At 45.1% G+C, this 18,239-nt stretch overlaps 1 non-coding gene across 1 annotated transcript; it reads right to left on the bottom strand.

Annotated features, from left to right (window-relative positions):
* Window positions 1–3,741: 3,741 nt before the first annotated feature.
* On the bottom strand, window positions 3,742–3,823 carry trnac-gca. Its single transcript has one exon. It is a non-coding gene; the product is annotated as a tRNA-Cys (tRNA).
* Between the last annotated feature and the right edge of the window lie 14,416 nt (window positions 3,824–18,239).

Below are 18,239 nucleotides of genomic sequence, written 5' to 3'. Positions count from 1 at the left end.
GGTATATTAGCATTCATAGCAAAATGATTTGAGTATAAGAGCAGGAAAGTTATACTGCAGTTGTACAGGGTCTTGGTGAGACCACACCTGGAGTATTGCGTACATGTTTTGTCTCCTAATCTGAGGAAAGACATTCTTGCCATAGAGGGAGTACGGCGAAGGTTCACCAGACGGATTCCTGCGATGGCAGGACTTTCATACGAAGAAAGACTGGATAGACTCGGCTTAAACACGCTTGAATTCAGAAGATTAAGGGGTGGGGATCTTATAGAAACTTACAAAATTCTTAAGGGGTTGGACAGGCTAGATGCAGGAAGATTATTCCCGATGTTGCGGAAATCCAGACCTAGGTGTCACAGTTTAAGGACAAGAGGGTAGTATTTTAGGACCGAGATGAGAAAATCATGTTTTACACAGAGAGTGGTGAATCTGTGGAATTCTCTGCCACAGAAGGTAGTTGAGGCCAATTCATTGGCTATATTTAAGAGGGAGTTAGATGTGGCCCTTGTGGCTAAATGGATCAGGGGGTTTGGAGAGAATGCAGGGATGGGATACTGAGTTGGATGATCATCCATCATCATATCGAATGGCGGTGCAGGCTCGAAGGGCCGAATGGCCTACTCCTGCACCGATTTTCTATGTTTCTATGTTCCTATGAACTGTAGATGCGGCTGGTGTCCGCAGAATTGTCTGCAAGCAAGAGAACGCCATATTTTGGAGTTACAGTGAGGTAGTCGTATCTCAGGTGCATGCAGGCAGCAGATGCCTACCAGGCATCGGTGTAGAAGTGATGCAGAAATCCCATTTGGACACCCACCCGCTTTCCGGACAGCACGTGTACCCTGTTGCGGGTGAAATTTGAGGGAAGAATAGCAGCAGAATCAATCTGTTCTCGGGCACTCGACCTGGCTTGGAAGCAGACCGGGAATGTGTGGGGACAGACAGCGCGATTCAGATGGGAATCTCATTGCTTAGTGGAGCAGTCAGAATATTCTGTAACCGCAATCATACATCCGGGATGAGGTGCTGCATCTCGGAACTCGGGGCCTGTTGATTCGGAGCTGCTATAGAACATTCCCATTGCGGATGTTGAACAACCGGATGTCATTATACTTGATGCACAGATACCATTTGTAGGTAAACGCATGAGATGCAGCGACAGACTACATGGTACGAGGAGTTCAGTTGGACGTTGAATATCAGGGTCACGAGGGCTATAATCCACGGAGTATGCCAGATCCGCGATTCAGATCTTTACCTCTGACAACTATTCTGGGGCAGAATTCAACTTTACCAAATGATCTGGTTACACGTGAATTGGAGGATACAATGTACTTTGAGTGAGCTCAGTAGTGCTATTCGGTAGGGCTTCAATTAGTTGGAACGGGTGGTGGAAACCAGCGTGGAGGATGCACAAATGGAAGAACTGTTGGGAAGTTGGAGGCTATTACCGGTAACTATAAACGGAAGGAAGACAAGGAGATTTTTCAGGATGTGGTGAAACCAAATGGATGATGCGTGTTTATTTCAGCGCAAATTTCCGCGTACATAGCAGAGCCTGCATCTTAAAGGATTTAGAGCCTGTTTCAGTGCACTACGATGGCTGCCATTACTAATATTCGTGGCGGGAGGGACAGAAATAGCAGCTCAGCTTGGTTTTGATGTTTCATACATGATAGAGAAGGAACTAAAAGAAGTGAACTAGTTGCACTTCTAATCAGACACAATGTTACGATGGCACAGAGTTGTGTTCGTCAACAAAGCTCAGAAATGAGATAGGTGCAATCTAATGTAATTAAGCTGTAGACTTCCCAAAACATAACAAATGATAGAGCAATATAATGTTGGCAGTTATTAAAAGGTTCATAGTTGTCGTAGTGGGCGACGTTAACTTCATCAACTGAGGCTTTCTCAATGCACAAGTCTTAGATGAGCATAATATCTCTCCAATGGCTTGTGGATTCAAGGGTTGGAGATACTTAAAAGTGATCCGAATTTCTACATTTACCCCCCACTCAAGTGATTGGATCCAAATTTCAGCGCGTCGTGGCGGAGGAATGCTCGACAATCTAAGCCCCTGATTTGTAGATAATCCCCGATCAGGTACGCTAGAACCTCCAATCCCTGAGAATGAACATCAATCTTTCATGTTTAAGAAGGGACTGCAGATAATGGAAAATCGAAGGTCGACATAAATGCTGGAGCAACTCAACAGGGATGTAGTATCTATGGCGCGAAGGGAATAGGCTACTATTTACGGGCCTAAACCCTTCTTCAGAATGATGTGAGGGTGGGCGGGGAAGAAAGGAAGACGAGCCAGTTGACTGAGGGAGAACTGCGATGGGGAGGAGAAAGTAAGGACCACCTGAAATTGGAGAAGTCAATGTTAATACCGCTGGGGTGCAAACTGACCAAGCGAAATATTAGGTGCCGCTGTCTACATTTACGGTGGTCCTCACTCTGGCCATGGAGGAGGCCGAGGACAGAAAGGTCGGATTCTGAATGGGAGGAGGAATTTGAAGTGCTAAGCCACCGGGAGATCAGCTTGGTTATTGTGAACCGAGCGGAGGTGTTCGGCGAAGCGATCGCCAAACCTACGCTTGCTCTCACCGATGTAGAGCAGCTGACATCTAGAGAAGCGGATACAATTGATGAGGTTGATGGCGTAGCAGGTGAACCTCTGCCGCACATGGATACTGCTTGGGTCCTTGAAGGCGGTAAAGCGATAGTGTAGCATTTCTGTCCATGTGACCTTCCTTTCCTGGGACTCCTCAACTATCAAAGTGAGGTCACAAGCAAAATGACGGGACACCATCGCATATTCAGAGACGGTAGCTTACAAACCTAACGGCATGAACAATTATGTTTTCCAATTTTAAGCACCCAACAGCCTTCCTGTTCTATCTTCCCAACAGGATCTTTTCACTCATTTTCTCCCCAAGAAACCCAATTGCCTTCCCACCCCCCCCCCCCTGGCCTTCTCCCTACCCTAACACATGGCTGAATTCGCACCGGCTCCTCCGCAACGCCTTCGCCTCCACTTGTACAGTTTATAATATACAGTGTTCATAATTCGCAGATTGTCAATCCCCATGCTTTGGGGATGTGCATTTGGGACTGGAAACAGTGGTCTGTTCCGTACATTATTTAATGACCGGGATCGATTGTGCTTACGTTCGCGGATAGTCACTGAACTGTGTGCAAATTAATGTATTCATTCTAACTGCTACGAGTGGCAGTAAAGACACCATTAAACCATTGAACCATTGCCATCATTATAATTGTTTCGTGAACTGGATAGCACGCAACAACATACGTTTCACTGTTCATCGATACACTTGACAATAAACAACTAATCTAAAGTAGATGGTCTCAACATTGCATTCCAAACTCCAAGGTGACCTTTCACACAATACGTTATAATCATTCATCCAACCGACTTCAAAATATTCATAGAAATTCAAATGTTAGTCATTCACTTATCCACGGCTCTTTTAGGAAGGGCATTCCAATATTCGCTTCCTCTTGAGCGTTGGTTTACATGAGAAACAATGTACCTGTGACATAGGTTCCAAGGATTAGGACAGGAGTCAACAATGAAATTGTATGAAGTTAATTCGAAACAGTGTGCAGCCTGGAACAACAGGAAATAAATTATGTGTTTACTCTGGGAGCAGACAACCAAAGGCCCATCAAAAATTCCACATGCACGCTGGTAATTTTGAGCGGATTTGCTGGTCCCGTAGTCGGCAGGATTCGAACCTGAGCGGAGAAACCCCAATGGATTTGCAGTCCATCGCCTTAACCACTCGGCCACGACTACTGCGGTCTCAACAATTAGGCTCAAATAAGGAAATGTTTGACGACAATCGATCAGTGTATCTTCGGACGGACAGGAACGACACGGATCCCGGAATCAGAGAAACGAGACTGTTCCTGAATTATAGTTTGAAATGTCTCAATGTCAGGCATGGCCGTGTCATGAGAGAGAAACAGAGTTAAAGATCAGGTCGATGTGGTTTCAGCCTGAATTCCGTGTGGGCAGTTAACCATATAACCATATAACAATTACAACACGGAAACAGGCCACCTCGACCCTTCTAGTCCGTGCCGAACACATAATCTCCCCAAGTCCCATATACCTGCGCTCAGACCATAACCCTCCATTCCTTTCCCATCCATATAACTATCCAATTTATTTTTAAATTATAAAAACGAACCTGCCTCCACCACCTTCACTGGAAGCTCATTCCACACAGCTACCACTCTCTGAGTAAAGAAGTTCCCCCTCATGTTACCCCTAAACTTCAGTCCCTTAATTCTCAAGTCATGTCCCCTTGTTTGAATCTTCCCTACTCTCAGTGGGAAAAGCTTTTCCACGTCAACTCTGTCTATCCCTCTCATCATTTAAAAAACCTCTATCAAGTCCCCCCTTAACCTTCTGCGCTCCAAAGAATAAAGCCCTAACTTGTTCAACCTTTCTCTGTAACTTAGTTGCTGAAACCCAGGCAACATTCTAGTAAATCTCCTCTGTACTCTCTCTATTTTGGTGACATCCTTCCTATAATTAGGCGACCAAAATTGTAAACCATAGTCCAGAATTGGCCTCACCAATGCCTTGTACAATTTTAACATTACATCCCTACTTCTATACTCAATGCTCTGATTTATAAAGGCCAGCACACCAAAAGCTTTCTTTACCACCCTATCTACATGAGATTCCACTTTCAGGGAACTGTGCACAGTTATTCCCAGATCCCTCTGTTCACCTACATTCTTCAATTCCCTACCATTTACCATGTACAGTCCTATTTTGATTTGTCCTGCCAAGATGTAGCACCTCACACTTATCAGCATTAAACTCCATCTGCCAGTCTTTCAGCCCACTCTTCCAACTGGCATAAATCTCTCTGTAGACTTTGGAAACTCTACTTCATTACCCGCAACCCCACCTATCTTAGTATCATCTGCATACTTACTAATCTAATTTAGCCACACCATCGTCCAGATCATTGATGTACATGACAAACAACAGTGGACCCAACACAGATCCCTGTGGCACCCCACTCGTCACTGGCCTCCAACCTGACAAACAACCATCCACCATTACTCTCTGGCATCTCCCATTCAGCCACTGTTGAATCCATCTTGCTACTCCACCATTAATACCCAACCATTGAACCTTCTTAACCAACCTTCCATGAGGAACCTTGTTAAAGGCCTTACTGAAGTCCATATACACAACATCCACTGCTTTACCCTCATCAATTTCCCGAGTAACATCTTCAAAAAATTCAAGAAGATTAGTTAAACATGACCTTCCAGGCACAAATCCATGTTGACTGTTCCTAATCAGACCCTGTTTATCCAGATGCTTATATATATTATCTCTAAGTATTCTTTCCACTAATTTGCCCACCACTGACTTCAAATTAACAGGTCTTTTATTGCTAGGTTTACTCTTAGACCCCTTTTTAAACAATGGAACAACATGCGCAGTACGCCAATCCTCCGGCACTATTCCCGTTTCTAATGAAATTTGAAATATTTCTGCCATAGCTCCTGCTATTTCTACACTAACTTCCCTCAATGTCCTAGGGAATTTCCTGTCCGGACCTGGAGACTTATCCACTTTTTATATTTCTCAAAAGTGTCAGTACTTCCTCTTCTTTGATCCTCATAGTTTCCATAGCTACTCTACTTGTTTCCCTTACCTCACATAATTCAATATCCTTCTCCTTGGTGAATACCGAAGAAAATAAACTGTTCAATATCTCCCCCATCTCTTTTGGCTCTGCAGATAGTTGGCCACTCTGACTCTCTAATGGACCAATGTTATCCCTCGTTATCCTTTTGAATGGATGGGTGGACTCTTAATCATTGCGGGACAAAGTTTGTCTACCCCCATCACACCAGCAGCACATACAACGTGTTACTCTCCAGTACTGAATATGGGTATCAGCATCAGAGGCAGCAGTTTTTTTTATGCCGCCCAGCTGCCCAAGACAATATGCCTCCAGGCTGCCCTATCGGGCCGCTGCGCACGGTGTGGTACCCCTATTGTGCTGTCAATGAGGGTACCAGGGCTCTCACACGAAACCCCGGCAGCACTATTGTTGTACATTAACGTAGAGGATGAATTCTCCCCTATACACACTGATTGGGTTCTGTTGGACTGGAAGTCGATGATCCAGTTGGAGAGGTGTGTGCTGTCTACAAGTCCCGCGAGTTTCATAATAAGCTTGGATTGTATAATGATACTAAAGACAGGGTTACATTTTATGAATCCGTGTCAGTCGTTGGTGTATCTCTTATCCAGGTGTTCCAAGGATGAGTTCGTCCGTGGATCTTTTGTGGTGGTAGGCGAACTGCAGTGGGTCAATGCTGCTGGTGAGAATTCGACCCATAACTAGCGGTCTGCGGAGCTCCTGCTGGCGCGGTGTCCGGAGCCTGGGATCCCCCGTTCGGGACACCGGATGTGAAGAGTTCCGACCGCCGGCCCGCGGCCTACTTCTACTGCGGGCGCGGCGGGGACTAAACCCCCGGAACGGTATCCCTCGCCGGGGATCCCTGCAGAAGATCTTAGACCGCCGGCCCTGCGGTCTGCGGTTCTTCTGGCGACGGCGCGGAGGGGACTTTTGATCTTCGACCGCCGGCAAGCGACCTACACCATCTTGAAGTCGCGGTCTCCGGTGGAGAGGCACAGAATAATGACCTACCTGGACTTACCTTGTCTGCACATTTAGACGCCTGCAGCGGCGACTGCGGATGGTTGTGGTCCCTACTTCGGGGGGAAATGAAGGAGGACTGACAAGATGTTGTGCCTTCCACCACAGTGGTGAATGCTGTGGTGGATGTTTGTGTTAACATGTTATTGTGTATTGTGTGCTTTTTTTATTGAACTGCTGCTGGCAACTTCATTTTACTGCACTTTATGTGCACGTGACGAATACAATTGACTGACAGACTGACTGACAAAGTATTTCATTATGGTGGATGTCAAGGCAGGAGAGATGTTTTTCTTTGGCACTGGTATGATGCTGGCCATCTTGAAACAGGTGGTACATTAGAACGGAGTAGGGAGAGATGAAAAATGTCCGCGAATATTCCCGCTAGTAGGTCTGCGCAGCTAATAAGGGCAAGACTAGGAACCTGTTTTGGGCTTGTGTTTGTATGTTTGTCTGTGTTTTTATATATATATATATGTATATATATATATTATATATGTATATATATATATTATATATGTATATATCTATATTACTAAAACTCTGATCTTGACCGCTTTTGGCCCACTTTGCTGCGATTTCCGACAGAACGCCGCCACATACGGCCGTCATCTTTGGCCACCCTGCTTAGAGCCCCCCCTCCGCCTTAAATGAGTAGAGGATTTTTTCCAACGATGAGAAATCAGAGAGATATTAATGCTTAAAAAAATGCACCATACTCTCTGCTGTCCCTGCTGGAGGGAAGGGGGGGGACTATAACACCAGGGAGTGGTGTGCCTCACTCAGTCTCTTCAATATGGATGAAGCCAAGGGTCACGTCTCTCTGAGCTCTGAATAACACTCAACAAATGTCTACATAACTGTGAGACCCTTTAATGTGGTTTGACAATGAAAATATGGTTTGTTTGAAGTAAAAAGACATTGCCTGCAAATCGTTGTTTGGGTGCTTTGGCTTGAAGTTAAAAGGTATTACTTACTGCAAATGGTTGCTTGGGTGTGGCTTGAAATTGAAAGACACTACTTACTGCAAATTTGGCATGAAGTTGAAAGGCACTACTTGCTGCAAACGGTGGCTTGGGAGCTTTGGCTTGAAGTTGAAAGGCACTGTTACTACAAATGGTGGCGTGGTTGCTTTGGCTTGAAGTTGAAAGGCACTGCTTACTGAAAATGGTAGCTTGGGAGCTTTGATTTGAAGTTGAAAGGCACTATTACTGCAAATGGTGGCTTGGTTGGTTTGGCTTGTAGTTGAAAGGCACTACTTACTGCAAATGGTGGCTTGGTTGTGGCTTGGGTGTGGCTTGAAGTTGAAAGACACGTCTTACTGCAAATGGTGGCATGAAGTTGAAAGGCACTACTTACTGCAAATGGTGGCTTGGTTGCTTTGGCTTGAAGTTGAAAGGCACTACTAATTGCAAATGGTGGCTTGTGTGTGGCTTGAAGTTGAAAGGCACTACTTACTGCAAATGGTGGCTTGGGTGCAATGGCTTGAAGTTAACAGGCATTACTTACTGCAAATGGTGGCGTGGGTGTATTGGCTTGAAGTTGAAAGGCACTACTTACTGCAAATTGTGGCTTGAAGTTGAAATTAATTAAATTAAATTTCTTTATTTATATAGCACATTTTTAGTCAACTTGCATTGACCTCAAAGTGCTTCACATAATTACATCCACACACACAGGCAAAGGTGGTTGAAGTGTCTTGCCCAAGGACACACACAGGCAAAGGTGGGTGAAGTGTCTTGCCCAAGGACACAACGACAGTATGCACTCCAGGCGGTATTCGAACCAGCTACCTTCCGGTTGCCAGCCGAACACTTCGCCTATTGCGCCATCTGACGGCACTACTTACTGCAAATGGTGGCTTGGGAGCTTTGGTTTGAAGTTGAAATGCACTACTTACTGCAAATGGTGGTTTGGGAGTTTTGGCTTGAAGATGAAATACACCACTTACTGCAAATGGTGGCATGAAGTTGAAAGGCACTACTAACTGCAAATGTTGCTTGGTGAAGTTCAAAGGCACTACTTACTGCAAATGATGGCTTGGGTGTGGCTTGGGTGTGGATTGAAGTTGAAAGGCACTACTTCCTGCAAATGGTGGCTTGGGTGCAATGGCTTGAAGTTAAAAGGCATTAAAAGCAGTGGCTGAATGGGAGAAGCCAGAGGGTAATGGTGGATGGCTGTTTGTCGGGTTGGAGGCAGGTGACTAGTGGGGTGCCTCAGGGATCTGTGTTGGGTCCTTTGTTGTTTGTCATGTACATCAATGATCTGGATGAAGGGGTGGTAAATTGGATTAGTAAGTATGCAGATGATACCAAGATAGGGGGTGTTGTGGATAATGAAGAGGATTTCCAAAGTCTACAGAGTGATTTAGGCCATTTGGAAAAATGGGCTGAAAGATGGCAGATGGAGTTTAATGCTGATAAATGTGAGGTGTTACACCTTGGCAGGACAAATCAAAATAGGACGTACATGATAAATGGTAGGGAATTGAATAATACAGTTGAACAGAGGGATCTGGGAATAACCGTGCATAGTTCCTTGAAGGTGGAATCTCATATAGATAGGGTGGTAAAGAAAGCTTTTGGTATGCTAGCCTTTATAAATCAGAGCATTGAGTATAGACGCTGGAATGTAATTTTAAAATTGTACAAGACATTGGTGAGACCAAATCTGGAGTATGGTGTACAATTTTGGTCGCCCAATTATAGGAAGGATGTCAACAAAATAGAGAGAGTACAGAGGAGATTTACTAGAATGTTGCCTGGGTTTCAACTACTAAGTTACAGAGATAGGTTGAATAAGTTAGGTCTTTATTCTCTGGAGCGCAGAAGTTTAAGGGGGGACTTGATACAGGTCTTTACAATGATGAGAGGGATAGACAGAGTTGATGTGATCAAGCTTTTCCCTTTGAGAATAGGGAAGATTCAAACAAGAGGACATGACTTCAGAATGAAGGGACAGATGTTTAGGGGTAACATGAGGGGGAACTTATTTACTCAGAGAGTGGTAGCAGTGTGGAATGAGCTTCCAGTGGAAGTGGTGGCGGCAGGTTCGTTGGTATAATTTAAGAATAAATTGGATAGGCATATGGATGAGAAGGGAATGGAGGGTTATGGTATGAGTGCAGGCAGGTGGGACTAAGGGAAACAATTGTTCGGCGCGGACTTGTAGGGCCGAGATGGCCTGTTTCCGTGCTGTAATTGTTATATGGTTATATGGTTATTACGTACGGCATATGGGGGCGTGGGTGCATTGGCTTGAAGTTGAAAGGCACTAACTGCATATTGTGGCTTGAAGTTGAAAGGCACTACTTACTGCAAATGGTGGCTTGGGAGCTTTGGCTTGAAGTTGAAAGGCACGTCTTACTGCAAATGGTTGCTTGGGTGTGGCTTGAAATTGAAAGACACTACTTACTGCAAATGGTGGCATGAAGTTTAAAGGCACTACTTACTGCAAATGGTGGCTTGGGTGGTTCGGCTTGCAGTTGAATGTAGTACTTACTGCAAATGGTGGCTTGGGAGCTTTGGCTTGAAGTTGAATGGCACTGCTTACTGAAAATGGTGGCTAGGGTGTGGCTTTAAGTTGAAAGACACCACTTACTGCAAATGGTGGCATGAAGTTGAAAGGCACTACTTACTGCTAATGTGGCTTGGTTGCTTTGGCTTGAATTTGAAAGGCACTACTTACGGCAAATGATGGCTTGGGAGCTTTGACTATAAGTTGAAAGGCAATACTTCCTGCAAACGATGGCTTGGGTGTGGTTTGGGTGTGGCTTGAAGTTGAAAGGCACTACTTACTGCAAATGGTGGTTTGGTGGCTTGGGAGCTTTGGCTTGAAGTTGAAAGGCACTTCTTACTGCAAATGGTGGCTTGGGTGTGGCTTGAAATTAAAAGCACTACTTACTGCAAATGGTGGCATGAGGTTGAAAGGCACTACTTAGTGCAAATGGTGGCTTGGGTGGTTTGGCTTGCAGTTGAAAGGCAGTACTTACTGCAACTGGTGGCTTGGGAGCTTTGGTTTGAAGTTGAAAGGCCCTACTTACTGCAAATGTTGGCTTGGGAGCTTTGGTTTGAAGTTGAAAGGCACTACTTACTGCAAATGGTGGCTTGGTTGCTTTGGCTTGAAGTTGAAAGGCACTACTTACTGCAAATGGTGGCTTGGGTGTGGCTTGGGTGTGGCTTGAAGTTGAAATACACCACTTACTGCAAATGGTGGCATGACGTTGAAAGTCACTACTTACTGCACATGGTGGCTTGGTTGCTTTGGCTTGAAGTTGAAAGGCACTACTTACTGCAATTGGTGGCTTGGGAGTTTTGACTTGAAGTTGAAAGGCACTATTACTGTAAATGGTGGCTTGGGAGCTTTGGCTTGAAGTTGAAAGGCACTATTACTGCAAATGGTGGCTTAGTTGCTTTGGCTTGAAGTTGAAAAGCACTACTTACTGCGAATGGTAGCTTGGGTGTGGCTTGCAGTTGATAGACACCACTTACTGCAAATGGTGGCATGAAGTTGAAAGGCGCTACTAACTGCAAATGGTGGCTTGGTTGCTTTTGCTTGATGTTGAAAGGCACTACTTCCTGCAAATGATGGCTTGGGTGTGGCTTGAAGTTGAAAGGCACTACTTACTGCAAATGGTGGCCTGGGTGCAAAGGCATGATGTTAAAAGGCATTACACTGCAAATGGGGCGTCGGTGCATTGGCTTGAAGTTGAAAGGCACTACTTACTGCAAATTGTGGCTTGAAGTTGAAAGGCACTACTTACTGCAAATTGTGGCTTGAAGTTGAAAGGCACTACTTACTGGAAATGGTGGCTTGGGAGCATTGGCTTGAAGTTGAAAGGCACTACTTACTGCAAACGGTGAATCGGTAGCTTTAGCTTGAAGTTGAAAGGCACTACTCACTGCAAATGGTGACTAGGGAGCTTTGGCGAAGTTGAAAAGGCACTACTTACTGAAAATGGTGGCTTGGGTGCTTTGGCTTGAAGTTGAAAGTCACTACTTACTGCAAATGGTGGCATGAGGTCGGCAGGTAGTACTTACTGCAAATGTTGTCTTGGGTTGAAAGGCACTGCAGACGGTGGCATGAAGTTGAAAGGCACTAATTACTGCAAGTGGTGGCTTGGGATCTTTGGTTTGACGTTGAAAGTCACTACTTACTGCAAATGGTGGCTTGGGAGAATTGGCTTGAAGTTGAAAGGCACTACTTACTGCAAATGGCGGCTTGGTTGCTTTGGCTTGAATTTGAAAGGCACTACTTACTGCAAATGGTGGCTTGGGAGCTTTGGCTTGAAGTAGAAAAGGCACTACTTACTGCAAATGGTGGCTTGGGTGCTTTGGCTTGAAGTTGACAGGCACTACTTACTGCAAATGGTGGCTTGGGTGTGGCTTGAAGTTGAAATACACCACTTACTGCAAATGGTGGCATGAAGTTGAAAGGCACTACTTACTGCAAATGTGGCTTGGTTGCTTTGGCTTGAATTTGAAAGGCACTACTTACTGCAAATGATGGAATGGGAGCTTTGACTTTAAGTTGAAAGGCAATACTTCCTGCAAATGATGGCTTGGGTGTGGCTTGATTCTGGCTTGAAGTTGAAAGGCACTACTTACTGCACATGGTAGCTTGGGTGCAATGGCGTGAAGTTAAAAGGCATTACTTACTGCAAATGGGGGCTTGGGTGCATTGGCTTGAAGTTGAAAGGCACTCGTTACTGCAAATTGTGGCTTGAAGTTGAAAGGCACTACTTACTGCAAATGGTGGCTTGGGAGCTTTGGCTTGAAGTTGAAAGGCACTTCTTACTGCAAATGGTGGTTTGGGTGTGGCTTGAAATTGAAAGGCACTACTTACTGCAAACGGTGCATTGAAGTTGAAAGGCACTACTTACTGCAAATGGTGGCTTGGGTGGTTTCGCTTGCAGTTGAAAGGCAGTACTTACTACAAACGTTGGCTTGGGAGCTTTGGTTTGAAGTTGAAAGGCACTACTTACTGCAAATGGGGCTTGGGAGTTTTGACTTGAAGTTGAAAGGCACTATTACTGTAAATGGTGGCTTGGGAGCTTTGGCTTGAAGTTGAAAGGCACTATTACTGCAAATGGTGGCTTAGTTGCTTTGGCTTGAAGTTGAAAGGCACTACTTACTGCAAATGGTTGCTTGGGTGTGGCTTGAAGTTGAAAGGCACTACTTACTGCAAATGGTGGCTTGGTTGCAAAGGCATGAAGTTAAAAGGCATTACACTGCAAATGGGGCGTCGGTGCATTGGCTTGAAGTTGAAAGGCACTACTTACTGCAAATTGTGGCTTGAAGTTGAAAGGTACTACTTACTGCATATGGTGGCTTGGGCATATTGGCTTGGAGTTGAGATGCACTACTTACTGCAAACGGTGATTCGGTTGCTTTAGCTTGAAGTTGAAAGGCACTACTTACTGCAAATGGTGGCTTGGGAGCTTTGGCGAAGTAGAAAAGGCACTACTTACTGCAAATGGTGGCTTGGGTGCTTTGGCTTGAAGTTGAAAGGGACTACTTACTGCAAATGGTGGCATGAGGTTGGCAGGTACTACTTACTGCAAATGGTGGATTGGATGTTTTGGCCTTAATTTGAAACACACTACTTACTGCAAAGTGTAGCTTGGGTGCTTTGGCATTAAGTTGAAAGGCACTGCAAGTGGTGGCATGAAGTTGAAAGGCACTACTTACTGCAAGTGGTGGCTTGGGATATTTGGTTTGAAGTTGAAAGTCACTATTACTGCAAATGGTGGCTTGGGAGCTTTGGCGAAGTAGACAAGGCACTACTTACTGCACATGGTGACTTGGGTGCTTTGGCTTGAAGTTGAAAGGCACTACTTACTGCAAATTGTGGCATGAGGTTGGCAGGTACTACTTACTGCAAATGGTGGCTTGGTTGCTTTGGCCTTAAGTTGAAAAGCACTACTTACTTCAAATTGTAGCTTGGTTGCTTTGGCATTATGTTGAAATGCACTGCAAATGGTGGCATGAAGTTGAAAGGCATTACTTACTGCAAGTGGTGGCTTGAAATCTTTGGTTTGAAGTTGAAAGTCACTACTTACTGCAAATGGTGGCTTGGGAGAATTGGCTTGAAGTTGAAAGGCACTACTTACTACAAATGGCGGCTTGGTTGCTTTGGCTTGAATTTGAAAGGCACTACTTACTGCAAATGGTGGCTTGGGAGCTTTGCCTTGAAGTAGAAAATGCACTACTTACTGCAAATGGTGGCTTGGGTGCTTTGGCTTGAAGTTGAAAGGCACTACTTACTGCAAATGGTGGCTTGGGTGTGGCTTGAAGTTGAAAGACACCACTTACTGCAAATGGTGGCATGAAGTTGAAAGGCACTACTTACTGCAAATGTGGCTTGGTTGCTTTGGCTTGAATTTGAAAGGCATTACTTACTGCAAATGATGGCTTGGGAGCTTTGACTTTAAGTTGAAAGGCAATACTTCCTGCAAATTATGGCTTGGATGTGGATTGGATGTGGCTTGAAGTTGAAAGGCACTACTTACTGCAAATTGTGGCTTGGGTGCAATGGCTTGAAGTTAAAAGGCATTACTTACTGCAAATGGGGGCGTGGGTGCATTGGCTTGAATTTGAAAGGCACTCGTTACTGCAAATTGTGGCTTGCAGTTGAAAGGCACTACTTACTGCAAATGGTGGCTTGGGTGTGGCTTGGGTGTGGCTTGAAGTTGAAAGACACCACTTACTGCAAATGGTGGCATGACGTTGAAAGGCACTACTTACTGCAAATGGTGGCTTGTTTGCTTTGGCTTGAAGTTGAAAGGCACTACTTACTGCAAATGGTTGCTTGGGAGTTTTGACTTGAAGTAGAAAGGTACTATTACTGTAAATGGTGGCTTGGTTGCTTTGGCTTGAAGTTGAAAGGCACTACTTACTGCAAATGGTGGCTTGGGAGCTTTGACTTGAAGTTGAAAGGCACTATTACTGTAAATGGTGGCTTGGGAGCTTTGGATTGAAGTTGAAAGGCACTATTACTGCAAATGGTGGCTTAGTTGCTTTGGCTTGAATTTGAAAGGCACTACTTACTGCAAATGGTAGCTTGGGTGCGGCTTGAAGTTGATATACACCACTTACTGCAAATGGTGGCATGAAGTTGAAAGGCGCTACTTACTGCAATTGGTGGCTTGGTTGCTTTGGCTTGAAGTTGAAAGGCACTACTTCCTGCAAATGATGGCTTGGGTGTGGCTTGAATTTGAAAGGCACTACTTACTGCAAATGGTGGCTTGGGTGCAAAGGCATGAAGTTAAAAGGCATTACTTTGCAAATGGGGGCGTCGATGCATTGGCTTGAAGTTGAAAGGCACTGCTTACCGCAAATGGTGGCTTGGGAGCATTGGCTTGAAGTTGAAAGGCACGTCTTACTGCAAACGGTGATTCGGTTGTTTTAGCTTGAAGTTGAAAGGCACTAGTTACTGCAAATCGTGGCTTGGGAGCTTTGGCGTAGTAGAAAAGGCACTACTTACTGCAAATGGTGGCTTGGGTGCTTTGGTTTGAAGTTGAAAGGCACTACTTACTGCAAATGGTGGCTTGAGGTTGGCAGGTACTGCTTACTGCAAATGGTGGCTTGGGTGCTTTGGCCTTAAGTTTAAAGGCACTACTTACTGCAAATTGTAGCTTGGGTGCTTTGGCATTAAGTTGAAAGGCACTGCAAATGGTGGCATGAGGTTGAAAGGCACTACTTACTGCAAGTGGTGGCTTGGGATCTTGGTTTGAAGTTGAAAGTCACTACTTACTGCAAATGGTGGCTTGGGAGAATTGGCTTGAAGTTGAAAGGCACTACTTACTGCAAATTGTGGCATGTGGTAGACAGACACTACTTACGGCAAATGGTGGCTTGGGTGCATTGGCTTGAAGTTGAAAGGCACTATTTACTGCTAATGGTAGCATGAAGTTGAAAGGCACTATTACTGCAAATGGTGGCTTGGTTGCTTTGGCTTGAAGTTGAAAGGCACTACTTACAGCAAATGGTGGGTTGGATGCAATGGCTTGAAGTTAAAAGGCATCACTTACTGCAAATCGTGGCGTGGGTGCATTGGCTTGAAGTTGAAAGGCACCACTTACTGCAAATGGTGGCATGAATTTGAAAGGCACTAATTACTGCAAATGGTGGCTTGGGTGCTTTGGCTTGAAGTTAAAAGGCACTACTGCAAATGCACTTCCTGTTTGCACTGTATATTGATTTTAGATAAAACGCTACCACTTACGGTTGTGATTTTTGCCCATGTTACTCAGTCCCCCTCCGCTGAGCAGGTGCAGATAATTCTTCCCATCAATGAATAATAAAAGTGTTATTAGATTTTTTTTTTAATGTTGAGAATCTCTCTCTTGTCAATCACTCCATGAAAGCCACACCTTTTCCGGTGGGGGGCGGGAGGGGTTATAAAACCTGGAAGTGTGGGTGCGGCTCAGTCTCTGCATGATGGGTGAGGGAGAGATCACGAATATGTTTGAGCTGTGAATCTACTGAACACACCGAATGTCTACTGAGGTGTGAGTTTGGTGTTTTGTGTGGTTTTATGGTGATTTCACCCTGCATGAAATGGTATGAAGCTGCATTTGAATTTGGTGGCCTTGCACCCTGCTTGAAATGGAATAAAACTGCACTTGAATTTGGTGGCCTTGCACCCTGCTTGAAGTGGAATGAAACTGCACTTGAATTTGGCGGCGTTGCATCCTGCTTGAAGTGGTATGAAACTGCACTGAATTTGGTGGCCTTGCACCCTGCTGAAAGTGGTATGAAACTGCACTTGAATTTGGTGGCCTTAGATCCAGCTTGAAGTGGTATAAAACTGCACTAGAATTCGATGGCCTTGCACCCTGCTTGAAGTGGTTGGAAACTGCACTTGAATTCGGTGGCCTTTCTCCCTGCTTGAAGTGGTAGGAAACCGCACTTGAATTCAGTGGCCTTGCACCCTGCTCAAAGTGGTAAGCAATTGCACTTGGATTTGGTGGCCTTGCACCCTGCTTGAAATGGTAGGAACATGGATTTGAATTTGGTGGCCTTGCACCCTGCTTGAAAAGGAATTTCAAGGAATAGTCATGAGTCAACAGCCAGCCCACCAGCCGTGAGTGAGCTGCCAGCAGATCAGGCTTGAGGGACTGAGCAGCCACACCAAGCACCCATACCAGCACGCCAGAAAGCCCCCCTACTGGCCAACAATATTGTAATTGGTGGAGAGGTGGAATATTGCATCGGGGGGCCAGCTCTCCCGTGTGAACATGGGACCCAACGGGTCCCACTTAGTGTAGTATATTACTAAATCTCTGATCTTGACCGCTTATGGCCGACTGTGCTATGATTTCCGAGAGAACATCGTCACCGACGGCCGTCATTTTCGGCCACCTCGGCAGACCCAGGAAGCCAGAGCCCCCCTTCCGCCGTATGAGTGCGGAGGATTTTTTCCGTCGGTGAAAAATCATAGAGATATTAATGTTTTAACAAAATTCGCCATTCTGTCTGCTGCCTCCGCTGGCGGAAGGGGGAGGGACGATAAGACCAGGAAGTGTCGTGCCTCACTCAGTTTCTGGCAGACCCAGGAAGCGAGAGGGTTACGGCTCTCTGAGCTGCGAATAACACTCTCCTCCACGGTGAGTCCCCACGATGCGGCTGCAAAGTGGCTGCAGCCCTTTTTTTAAAGTTTGTGTTCACCAAATGAATTTTGGTTGTCGGGTGTCAGCAAGCCCAATTGTTTGCCTCGCTTTTTTTTAAACAAATTTGTGTTCACAAAATGAATTTTAGTTGTCGGGTGTCTGCAGCCCAATTGTTTGCCTCTCCTTTTTTTTAAACAAGTTTGTGTTCACAAAATAAATTTTGGTAGTCGGGTGCCTGCAGCCCAATTGTTTGCTTCGCCTTTTTTTTTAACAAGTTTGTGTTTTCAAAATGAATTTTGGTTCTCGGGTGTCTGTAGGCCAATTGCTTGCCTCGCCTTTTTTTTAACAACTTTGTGTTCACAAAATGAATTTTGGTTCTCGGGTGGCTGCAGCCCAATTAGCCCAATTGTTTGCCTCGCCTTTTTTTTAAACAAGTTTGTGTTCACAAAATGAATTTTGGTTGCCGGGTGGCTGCAGCCCAATTGTTTGCCTCGCCTTTTTTTTCTTCAAATTTGTGTTCACAAAATGAATTTTGTTTATCGGGTGGCTGCAGCCCAATTGTTTGCTTCGCCTTTTTTTTTTAACAAATATGTGTTCACAAAATTAATTTTGGTTGTCGGGTGGCTGCAGCCCGATTGTTTGCCTTGGCATGGCTTTTTAAATCATTGCAACAGAGGAATGCCAGCCCAAGCATCCATACGGCGGACAATGCCTATACTAGCCCTCTGGAAACCAGTGCCTTCGGCTCGCAACACCCATACTAGCTCAACAGACAGCCACCCAACTGGAATTAGTGGAGAGGTGGAATATTGCGTTGGCGACCAGCCCTCCCGTGTGATGCTGGGACCCGACGGGTCCCACTTAGTCTAATATATATATACACACACACACACACACAC

The sequence above is a fragment of the Amblyraja radiata genome, chromosome 45, assembly GCF_010909765.2.
Source record: "Amblyraja radiata isolate CabotCenter1 chromosome 45, sAmbRad1.1.pri, whole genome shotgun sequence".
Lineage (NCBI taxonomy): Eukaryota > Metazoa > Chordata > Chondrichthyes > Rajiformes > Rajidae > Amblyraja > Amblyraja radiata.
The sequence above is the reverse complement of the archived record's forward strand: the minus strand, read 5'-3'. Positions and strand labels throughout refer to the sequence as shown.